This window comes from Balaenoptera musculus, chromosome 14 (assembly GCF_009873245.2).
Source record: "Balaenoptera musculus isolate JJ_BM4_2016_0621 chromosome 14, mBalMus1.pri.v3, whole genome shotgun sequence".
NCBI classification, from domain to species: Eukaryota; Metazoa; Chordata; class Mammalia; order Artiodactyla; family Balaenopteridae; genus Balaenoptera; species Balaenoptera musculus.
Window position 1 is genome coordinate 45,298,111 of NC_045798.1, and position 12,359 is coordinate 45,310,469.

At 37.1% G+C, this 12,359-nt stretch overlaps 1 non-coding gene across 1 annotated transcript; it reads left to right on the forward strand.

Moving 5' to 3' along the window:
* Positions 1–1,529: 1,529 nt before the first annotated feature.
* Positions 1,530–1,634, forward strand: LOC118880441. The gene has a single exon (XR_005016310.1). It is a non-coding gene; the product is annotated as a U6 spliceosomal RNA (small nuclear RNA).
* The last annotated feature ends 10,725 nt before the right edge of the window (positions 1,635–12,359 follow it).

Here is a 12,359-nt window from a genome sequence, read left to right on the forward strand (position 1 = left end):
ATATAAAGCATTTTCAGAGTATATAAAGAACTTCTATGAATCTATACATGAAAAAATAAAAAATCTAATAGTAATATGGTAAGCATTTTGTACAGGCACTTTGTATTAGAGACTATCCAGTTGGGCCACAAGTATGTGAGGTATTATTCAGGGAAATGCAGACATAATTATTTTCTTATACATACTTTTTTTTCATAAAGAGAATGTGAGTGATACATTTTCTGAATCAATACATGTTTGAAATTGCCCCATTTCTTCTAGAATTTAATTTTGTAGATAATTAGCCTTCAAGTATTTTTTCTTCATGGATAACCCAATTCTTTAACATGGATGATTATATAATAATTCTTCTTACACTTATAATTTAGAAATGTTACAAGGTGATGACTTATTTGCCAGATACTTAGTGAATTATTTTATGAAAATATTTGTGTCTTATACTTGGAAATTAAAAAAAATATATTCTTCTCTGATGATTTCTTCTTCTTTTTTCTATTCTTTCCATATGGGTTCCTATATATAAGATTTCCCAAATTAGCCCTCCCCATCTCTTTCTTTTTTTTCTTCTTAATTTCTGTGTCTTTGCCTTATATTATTCCTTGGAGTTCGGAGAATTTCCTAGGATTCTCTTTTAGTTCAATAATTTGCTTTTCTGCCTTATTCAATGTATTATTCACTGATTTAAAAAAAAAAAAGCCTTGCAATCATGATTTGCATTTGCAAGAACTCCCTCATTTTGATATTACTCCATTTTCATAAGAGCCTGCTTTAGATTTACCAATGCAACATGCTTTCTAATTTTCTGCAAAAGAATCCTCTTCTTGTAATGACTATTTTTACAAAGCATCATTTGCTCTCAATTCTCATTTTGTCCTATTCTTTTCGATGCTAAGTGTTTTTATTTCTGGATTTTTTCCCCTTTTCTTCTTACACTTTTATAGAGAGACTTACATGTATTAGCTCTAGTAGAGAGTTGGGACCTTAAACAATATTGTTACTACTGATCAATTCATTTAGTTTTAAGCACAAGTATAAGTATTTAGATACATTGTAAAATCTCTTTTTTAATGTTAAACATTAAATTTGCTGGAAGATGTTTGGCTTTTGGCAGAGAGAAATAGCTTTGGAGCAGAGAGTTTTTCCATTTTAGAAACAATCTCTTTAAGTGTACATTGGCAGCCCAAAGACAGATAAAGTAGTGTTCCTCTCTCTAGGAGGCAACGTGGAATCTATGAATTTCCATGTTTTCCTCAGCTCCATCCAACAAGCTGTTTCTGTGAATCTATTCCCTGACTCCTACAAATTAGGTGTGACTCGGAGGCTCAGATAGGGTCAAATTTACTAGTATGCCCTGTTCTTCAGCCTTCTAAATGTCAGTCTCCACTTTAATAAAATTCTTGTAACTGTAATTTTATCTGTGTGATTGGTTGAGCTTAGCAAGGTTAGAGGATACAAGATCAACAAATGAAAAGAACTGTATTTCTATATACTAGAAATGAATAAAATCAGAAGTTGAAATAAAAAATAATGCTTACTTCATCAATACATACAATAAAATTGGAACAATGCAGAGATGATTAGCATGGCCCCTGCACAAGGATGACATGTGAATTCCTGAAGCATCTTTATTTGTAAGGGCAAATACTCTGATTCCATTTATATGAGGTACCTAGAGGAGTCAAATCTATAGAGACAGAAGGTAAAATGGTGGTTTCTTGGGGCTGGAGGGAGGGAGAAGTTATTGTTTAATGGATACAGACTTTCAGTTTGGGAAGATAAAAAACATTCTATAGTTGGAGTGGTGATGGTTGCACCACAGTGTGAATGTACTTTAATGACACTGACTTGCACACTTCAAAATGCTTAGAATGGTAAATTTTATGTTATGTATATTTTGTCACAATAAATAATATAAATAATACCCATGTACACTAGCATTAAGAAATATGAACTACTTGGGGATAAATAGCTAAACAACTTTGAAAAGAGAAATGTAAACTACTAATTTCAAGACTTACTGTAAACCTTCAGTAATTAAGACATTGTGTCCAGATAGCCAAATAGATCAAAGAAATAGAATAGAGTTCAGAAATAGACCATCACACATCTGGCCAATTGATTTTCAACAAATGTGCATAGATAATTCAGTGAAGAAAGCATAGTCGTTTTAATTAGTAGTGTCGCAAAAACTTGGATATTCATGTGCAAAAATATGAGCCATACCTCTCAAGATAAACAAGAATAAATCAAAATGGATCATAGATATAAATGTAAAAACTAAAAGTATGAAATTTGTAGAAGAAAACATAAGAGCTTTATGACTTAGAATTAGGCCAGAGTTTCTCCACTTTCTCACTACTGAAATGTATAATTCTTTGTGGGGAGGGGGAGGGGAGCTGTCCAGTGCATCATAGGATATTTAGTACAATCCTTGGGCTCTACCCAGTAAATGCCAGTAGTATCTCTCCTTACCCACCTTCTATTGTGACAATAAAGTTTCTCCAAACATTGCAAAATGTCCTGTGGGTAGAACATTGACCTTGGTTGAGAACCACTCGTTTAGACAAAGGTTTCTTAGCTATAACACCAAAAGCAGAATCAATGAAAAAAACAAATTGATGAACAGGACTTTATCATAATTAAGGATTTCTGTTCTTCCAAAGACACTTTTCAGAGAATAAGAAGACAAACTGCAGACAGAGGAAATATATTCAAATGATATATCTGACAAAGGACTTTCATCCAGGATATATAAAGAACGCTTAAAACTCAATAAGATAACAAAAAGTACAATTAAAAAACAGCAGAAGATTTGAGCATATACTTTATGAAATAAGACGTATGAATGGCAAGTGAGCACATGGAAAGATGCTGAATAGTATGTCACTAGATACATGCAAATTAAGATCACAGTGATATACCACTGTACACTTACTATAATGTCTAAAATTAAACAGACTGATGATACCGAGTATTTGCAAGGTTGTAGGACAATTAGAACTCTCACATTTTCCTCCTGTAAAATGTTACAATTATTTTGGAAAATAGTTTGGCAATTTCTTAGAATATTAAATATACACCTACTGTTACCTATCTATTTCACTCCATTCATGAGACATGAAAGTAAATGTCTATATAAAAACTTATACACAAAACAGCTTTTTAAAAATAACCTGAAACTGGAAAGTACCCAAATGATCATCAACATGTGAGTAAATGTTTGTGGTATATCCACACAATTAAATATTATACAGTAATAAACAGGAAGGGACTATTGATACACACATAAACATGGTTGAGTCTCTAAACAATTATGCTGAGTGAAAGAAGCCAAACACAAAAGATTATCTACCATATGATTCTATTTTTACAAAATTTGAGAAAATTCAGATTAATCAATAGTATCAGAAAGAAGAATCACGGGCAGAAGGGCTGGGAGGAATATATTATAAAGGGGTACAAGGAAAATTCTGGGGGTAATGGATAGGTTCATTAAATTGATTGTGGCAATGATTTTATGGGTGTATACATATGTACATTTTATTATCTGAAAATTATACCTCAATAAAGCTATGAAAAGATAAGGAAAAATAGTTTGATTATTGAATAAGATATGTAAGTAAGGCTTAAATAAAGGCTAGCACTTTATCAAACATTTCCAATGAGCGTTATTATATTAAATGTTTGAAATACCCTAAATCAAATAGCCTGTTTTACTTTGTTTAAACTAGCATTTCTCAACTGCTTTGTATATTGGGATCATTTACCCAACATTTTTTCTTTTCACATACTACCTACAATTAGCCTCAAGTACCAGCATTTCACAGATCCTGCTTTAGGAAGTACTGGTCTTGAACTGTAAGCAACACAACAATGTCTGTGTTTAATATTAAAACGTAGGAGGGAATAACGGGAGGATTTTGAATCTGGTGAGAAAAATCTGGAGGTAAGTAGGTATAATAACATACATTTCTATTTAAACTTCATTAATAAATCCTTGCCCTTTCCATGTAAGACCAGAGACTTTTCTAAGACTTCCTTGTTTACAATAAAACACCAAAATGTGTTTTTATTTATTGTGTTTACTCTTGTGAAGTTTACGTTGTATTGTGTTTCACTTGTGTTTTCATTTGTTGTTTTCTTCCTGGAAGGGTCATTAGTTGGAAGTGTGGTTAACATCGTGCCTTACGCTGGGTTCCCTAGACTCACACCCTGAGATGAAGAATCAGCTACATGTTATTTACTAAGAAAGTACTCCCAGAAGAAACCCACATGGGAGAGGGGAAAGTACAAAGTCCCAGTCTCAGCTTGATTCCTCAGAGAAACTCTGGGGTGTACATCAAGCCCCAGAATTTGTCCCAAGTTCAGTCAAGGGAGCTGGAATTTCACAATTCCATACCAGTCAGTCACCGGCAAAGGGCTATAGTGGAGGGACATAAATTTCCAGGTACCTCTTGCTCCCTGTGCTTGTGGGCAAAGCAGCTTTGGCAGCCCAAGGACATTCCTACAAAAAAAGTTGAAGGTGTAGGCTGAAGAAAGCAAAGCAACCAGAAGTTGAGTAGGTAGGAATCCAGCCTGAGCACTAATACACATGGTTTTTGCGAATTACATGAGGCCATTCAAGATTCAATGGGGTAGAGGACCTTCAAGATGGTGGAGGAGTAAGATGTGGAGATCACTTTCCTCCCAACAAATACATCAAAAATACATCTATATGTGGAACAACTCCTACAGAACACCTACTGAACGCTGGAAGAAGACCTCAGACTTTCCAAAAGGCAAGAAACTCCCCACGTACCTAGGTAGGGCAAAAGAAAAAAGGAAAAACAGACAAAAGAATAGGGATAGGACCTGCACCTCTGGGAGGGAGCTGTGAAGGAGGAAAGTTTCCACACTCTAGGAAGCCCATTCACTGGTGGAGATAGGGGGTGAGTGGAGGGGGGGGAGCTTCAGAACCACAGAGGAGAGCACAGCAACAGGGGTGCAGAGGGCAAAGCGGAGAGATTCCCACACACAGGATAAGTGCCAATCAGCACTCACCAGCCTGAGAGGCTTGTCAGCTCACCCGAGGTGGCAGGTGGGGGCTGGGAGCAGGGGCTCGGGCTTCGGAGGTCAGACCCCAGGGAGAGGACTGGGGTTGGCTGCATGAACACAGCCTGAAGGGGGCTAGTGCACCACAGCTAGCCGGGAGGGAGTCAGGGAAAAAGTCTGGAACTGCCTAAGAGGCAAGAGACCATTGTTTCGGGGTGTGTGAGGAGAGGGGGTTCAGAGCACCACCTAAACGAGCTGCAGAGACGGGCGTGAGCCATGGCTATCAGCACAGACACCAGAGACAGGCATGAAATGTTAATGCTGCTACTGCAGCCACCAAGAAGCCTGTGTGCAAGCACAGGTCACTATCCACACCTCCCCTCCCAGGAGCCTGTGCAGCCCACCACTGCCAGGGTCCCATGATCCAGGGACAACTTCCCCAGAAGAACACACAGCACGCCTCAGGCTGTTGCAACATTACGCTGGCCTCTGCCACCGCAGGCTCGCCCTGCATTCCGTACCCCTTCTTTCCCCTGGCCTGAGTGAGCCAGAGCCCCCTAAAAAGCTGCTCCTTTAACCCTGTCCTGCCTGAGCAAAGAACAGACGCCCTCAGGAGACCTAAACACAGAGGTGGGGCCAAATCCAAGGCTGACCCCCAGGAGCTGTGTGAACAAAGAACAGAAAGGGAAATCTCTCCAGGAAGCCTCAGGAGCAGCAGATTAATTCTCCACAATCAACTTGATGTACCCTGCATCTGTGGAATACCTGAATAGACAATGAACCATCCCAAAGTTGAGGCGGTGGACTTTGGGAGCAACTGTAGGCTTGGGGTACGCTGTATGCGACTGACTAGTTTCTGATTTATATGTTTATCTTAGTTTAGTATTTAGAGCTTAATATCATTGGTAGATTTGTTTATTGATTTTGTTGCTCTCTACAATTTAAAAAAATATACATATACATTTTTTTCCCGTTTTCTCTTTTTGTCAGTGTGTATGTGTATGCTTCTTTGTGTGATTTTGTCTGTATAGGTTTGCTTTTACCACTTGTCCTAGGGTTCCGTCTGTCCGGTTTTTTTAGTATAGTTTTTAGGGCTTGTTATCATTGGTGGATTTGCTTATTAGTTTGGTTGCTCTCTTCTTTTTTTTAAATTACTTTTTATATTTTAATAATATTAAAATTTTTTTATTTCTTTCTCTCTCTCTCTCCCTTTCTTTCTTTCTCTTTCTTTCTTTCCTTCTTATTCTGAGCCATGTGGCTGACAGGGTCTTGGTGCTCCCACCAGGTGTCAGGCCTGAGCGTCTGAGGTGGCAGAGCCGAGTTCAGGACATTGGTCCACCAGAGACCTCCTGGCCCCTCGTGACATCAATCAGCAAGAGATCTCCCAGAGATCTCCATCTCAACGCGAAGACTCAGCTCCACTCAATGACCAGCAAGCTTCAGTGCTGGACACCGCAAGCCAAACAACTAGCAAGACAGGAACACAACCCAACCCAATAGCAGAGAGGCTGCCTAAAATTATAATAACTTCACAGACACCCCAAAACACACCACCAGACGTGGTCCTGCCCACCAGAAAGACAAGATCCAGCCGCATCAATCAGAACACAGGCACCTGTCTCCTCCAACAGGAAGCCTGCACAACCCAACCCATTGAAACAACCTTACCCACTGGGGGCAGACACCAAAAACAACGGGAACTATGAACCTACAGCCTGTGAAAAGGAGACCCCAAACACAGTAAGTTAAGTAAAATGACAAGACATAGAAACACACGGCAGATGAAGGAGCAAGTTAAAAACCCATCAGATGAAACAAACGAAGAGGAAATAGGCAGTCTACCTGAAAAATAATTCAGAGTAATGATAGTAAAGATGATCCAAAATCTTGGAAACAGAATGGAGAAAATACAAGAAACGTTTAACAAGGATCTGGAACAACTAAAGAGCAAACAAACAATGATGAACAACACAGTAAGTGAAATTAAAAATTCTCTAGAAAGAATCAATAGCAGAATAACTGAGGCAGAAGAAAGGATAAGTGACCTGGAAGATAAAATAGTGGAAATAACTACCACAGAGCAGAGTAAAGAAAAAAGAATGAAAAGAGGACAGTCTCAGAGACCTCTGGGCCAACATTAAATGCACCAACATTCGAATTATAGGGCTCCCAGAAGAAGAAGAGAAAAAGAAAGGTACTGAGAAAATATTTCAAGAGTTTATAGTTGAAAACTTCGCTAATATGGGAAAGGAAATAATAAAGTCCAGGAAGCACAGAGAGTCCTGTGCAGGATAAATCCAAGGAGAAACACACCAAGACACATATTAATCAAACTATCAAAAATTAAATACAAAGAAAAAATATTAAAAGCAGCAAGGGAAAAGCAGCAAATAACATACAAGGGAATCCCCATAAGGTTAACAGCTGATCTTTCAGCAGAAACTCTACAAGCCAGAAGGGAGTGGCATGATATATTTAAAGTGATGAAAGGGAAGAACCTACAACCAAGAGTACTCTACCCGGCAAGGATCTCATTCAGATTCGATGGAGAAATCAAAAGCTTTACAGACAAACAAAAGTTAAGAGAATTCAGCACCACCAAACCAGCTGTACAACAAATGCTAAAGGAACTTCTCTAAGTGGGAAACACAAGAGAAGAGAAGTACCTACAAAAACAAACACAAAAAAATTAAGAAAATGGTAATAGAAACATACATATCGATAATTACCTTAAACGTGAATGGATTAAAAGCTCAAACCAAAAGACACAGGCTTGCTGAATGGATACAAAAACGAGATCCATATATATGCTGCCTACAAGAGACCGACTTCAGACGTAGGGAAACGTACAGACTGAATGTGGTGGGATGGAAAAAGATATTCCATGCAAATGCAAATCAAAAGAAAGTTGGAGTAACAATTCTCATATCACACAGAATAGTCTTTAAAATAAAGACTATTACAAGAGATAAAGAAGGACACTACATAATGATCAAGGGATCAATGCAAGAAGAAGATATAACAATTGTAAATATTTATGCACCCAACATAGGAGCACCTCAATACATAAGGCAAACACTAACAGCCATAAAAGGGGAAATTGACAGTAACACAATCATAGTAGGGGACCTTAACACCTCACTTTCACCAATGGACAGATCATCCCGAATGAAAATAAATAAGGAAACACAAGCTGTAAATGACACATTAAACAAGAAGGACTTTTTGGTATTTATAGGACATTCCATCCAAAAACAGCAGAATACACTTTCTTCTCAACTGCTCATGGAACATTCTCCAGGATAGATCTTATCTTGGGTTACAAATCAAGCCTTGGTAAATTTAAGAAAACTGAAATCCTCTCAAGTATTTTTTCTGACCACAACACTACAAGACAAGATATCAATTACAGGAAAAGATCTGTAAAAAAATGCAACCACATGGAGGCTAATCAATACACTACCAAACAACCAAGAGATCACCAAAGAAATCAAAGAGGAAATCAAAAAATACCTAGAAACAAATGACCATGAAAACATGACGACCCAAAACCTATGGGATGCAGCAAAAGCAGTTGTAAGAGGGAAGTTTATAGCAATACAATCCTACTTCAAGAAACAAGAGAAATCTCAAATAAACAACCTAACCTTACAACAAAAGCAATTAGAGAAAGAAGAACCAAAAAAATGCAAAGATAGCATAAGGAAAGAAATCATAAAGATCAGATCAGAAATAAATGAAAAAGAAATGAAGGAAACAATAGCCAAGATCAATAGAACTAAAAGCTGGTTCCTTGAGAAGATAAACAAAATTGATAAACCATCAGCCAGACTCATCAAGGAAAAAGGGAAAAGACTCAAATCAACAGAATTAGAAATGAAAAAGGAGAAGTAACAACTGACACTGCAGAAATACAAAGGATTATGAGAGATTACTACAAACAACTATATGCCAATAAAATGGACAACCTGGAAGAAATGGACAAATTCTTAGAAAAGCACAACCTTCAAAGCCTGAAGCAGGAAGAAATAGAAAATATAAACAGACCAATCACAAGCACTGAAATTGAGACTGTGATTAAAAATCTTCCAACAAACAAAGCCCAGGACCAGATGATTTTTTAGGTGAATTCTATCAAACATTTAGAGAAGAGCTAACACCCATCCTTCTCAAACTCTTCCAAAATATAGCAGAGGGAAGAACACTCCCAAACTCATTCTACGAGGCCACCATCACCCTGATACCAAAACCAGACAAAGATGTCACAAAAAAAGAAAACTGCAGGCAAATAACACTGATGAACATAGATGCAAAAATTGTCAACAAAATACTAGCAAACAGAATCCAACAGCACAATAAAAGGATCATACACCATGATGAAGTGGGGTTTATTCAAGGAATGCGAGAATTCTTCAATATACACAAATCAATCAATGTGATAAACCATATTAACAAATTGAAGGAGAAAAACCATATGATCATCTCAATAGATGCAGAAAAAGCTTTCAACAAAATTCAACAGCCATTTATGATAAAAGCACTGCAGAAAGTAGGCATAGAGGGAACTTACCTCAACATAACGAAGGCCATATATGACAAGCCCACAGCCAACATCGTTCTCAATGGTGAAAAACTGAAACCATTTCCACTAAGATCAGGAACAAGACAAGGTTGCCCACTCTCACCACTATTATTCAACATAGTTTTGGAATTTTTAGCCACAGCAGTCAGAGAAGAAATAGAAATAAAAGGAATCCAAATTGGAAAAGAAGAAGTAAAGCTGTCACTGTTTGCAGATGACATGATACTATACATAGAGAATCCTGAAGATGCCACCAGAAAACTACTAGAGCTAATCAATGAATTTGGTAAAGTAGCAGGATACAAAATTAAGGCACAGAAATCTCTTGCATTCCTATACACTAATGATGAAAAATATGAAAGAGAAATTAAGGAAACAGTTCCATTTACCACTGCAACAAAAAGAATAAAATACCTAGGAATATTCCTACCTAAGGAGACAAAAGACCTGTATGCAGAAACTATAAGACACTGATGAAAGAAATTAAAGATGATACAAACAGATGGAGAGATATACCATGTTCTTGGATTGGAAGAATCAACATTGTGAAAATGACTATACTACCCAAAGCAATCTACAGATTCAATGCAACCCCTATCAAACTACCAGTGGCATTTTTCACAGAATGTGAACAAAAAATTTCACAATTTGTATGGAAACACAAAAGACCCTGAATAGCGAAAGCAATCTTGAGAAAGAAAAACGGAGCTGGAGGTATCAGGCTCCTAGACCTCAGACTATACTACAAAGCTACAGTAATCAAGACAGAATGGTACTGGCACAAAAACATAAATATAGATCAATGGAACAGGATAGAAAGCCCAGAGGTAAACCCACACACATATGGTCACCTTATCTTTGATAAAGGAGGCAAGAATATATAATGGAGAAAAGACATCCTCTTCAATAAGTGGTGCTGGGAAAACTGGTTAGCTATATGTAAAAGAATGAAATTAGAACACTTCCTAACACCATACACAAAAATAAACTCAAAATAGATTAAACACCTAAATGTAAGGCCAGACACTATCAAACTCTTAGAGGAAAACATAGGCAGAACACTCTATGACATAAATCACAGCAAGATCCTTTTTGACCCACCTCCTAGAGAAATGCAAAGAAAAACAAAAATAAACAAATGGGACCTAATGAAACTTAAAAGCTTTTGCACAACAAAGGAAACCATAAACAAGACAAAAAGACAACCCTCAGAATGGGAGAAAATATTTGCAAAAGAAGCAACTGAAAAAAGATTAATCTCCAAAATATACAAGCAGCTCATGCAGCTCAATATCAAAAAAACAAACAACCCAATTCAAAAATGGGCAGAAGACCAAAATAGACATTTCTCCTACGAAGATATACAGACTGCCAACAAAAAACATGAAGGGATGCTCAACTTCACTAATCATTAGAGAAATGCAAATCAAAACTGCAGTGAGATAGCACCTCACACCAGTCAGAATGGCCATCATCAAAAAATCTACAAACAATAAATGCTGGAGAGGGTGTGGAGAAAAGGGAATCCTCTTGCACTGTTAGTGGGAATGTAAATTGATACAGCCGCTATGGAGAACAGTATGGAGGTCCCTTAAAAAACTAAAAATAGAACTACCATATGACCCAGCAATCCCACTACTGCATATATACACTGAGAATACCCTAATTCAAAAAGAGTCATGTACCACAATGTTCATTGCAGCACTATTTACAATAGCCAGGACATGGAAGCAACCTAAGTGTCTGTTGACAGATGAATGGATAAAGAAGATGTGGCACATATATACAGTGCAATATTACTCAGCCATAAAAAAAAATGAAATTGAGTTATTTGTAGTGAGGTGGATGGACCTAGAGTCTGTCATACAGAGTGAAGTAAGTCAGAAAGAGAAAAACAAATACTGTATGCTAACACATATATATGGAATCTAAAAAAAAAAAAAAAAGGTTCTGAAGAACCTAGGGGCAGGACAGGAATAAAGACGCAGACGTAGAGAATGGACTTGAGGACAAGGGGAGGGGGAATGGTAAGCTGGGATGAAGTGAGAGAGTGGCATGGACATATATACACTACCAAGTATATAATAGATAGCTAGTGGGAAGCAGCCACATAGCACAGGGAGATCAGCTCGGTGCTTTGTTACCACCTAGGGGGTGGGATAGGCAAGGTGGGAGGGAGATGCAAGAGGGAGGGGATATGGGGATATATATATATATGTATAGCTGATTCACTCTGTGATACAGCAGTAACTAACACACCATTGTAAAGCAATTATACTCCAATAAAAATGTTAAAAAAAAAAAAAGATTCAATGGGGTACCAGGGACATTTCATGTTAGAATTGCTTTAAAATTAAGTACAAAAAGCATTCATTGGTTTTTTTGCCAAGCATACACCATCTATTTACAACTTACATCAAGGCTTTATGTTTTTCTATGTGTTCCTGATAGAAGAATTAAAAAAGAAAAGAAAGAAAACATTTAAAAAAAGAGAAAAGAAAAGAAAATCTGTTTTTCTATTTAGAACAGGCAAATTCTAAGTGGAATTTATATGTATATAAATGTTATATATAATGCCAAACGTTTGCAATTTATGCATCTTTTCTTGTTTATTATATGTAATGGTTGAGTTAACAATTTGTTCATATTCGCATAACTTCACGTTCCTTTAAACTAGAGTAGATCTGAACTTCCATCATTGAGAACTTTTTGCAATTGGTTATTTTTGGAAGCCTTCCTATACGGA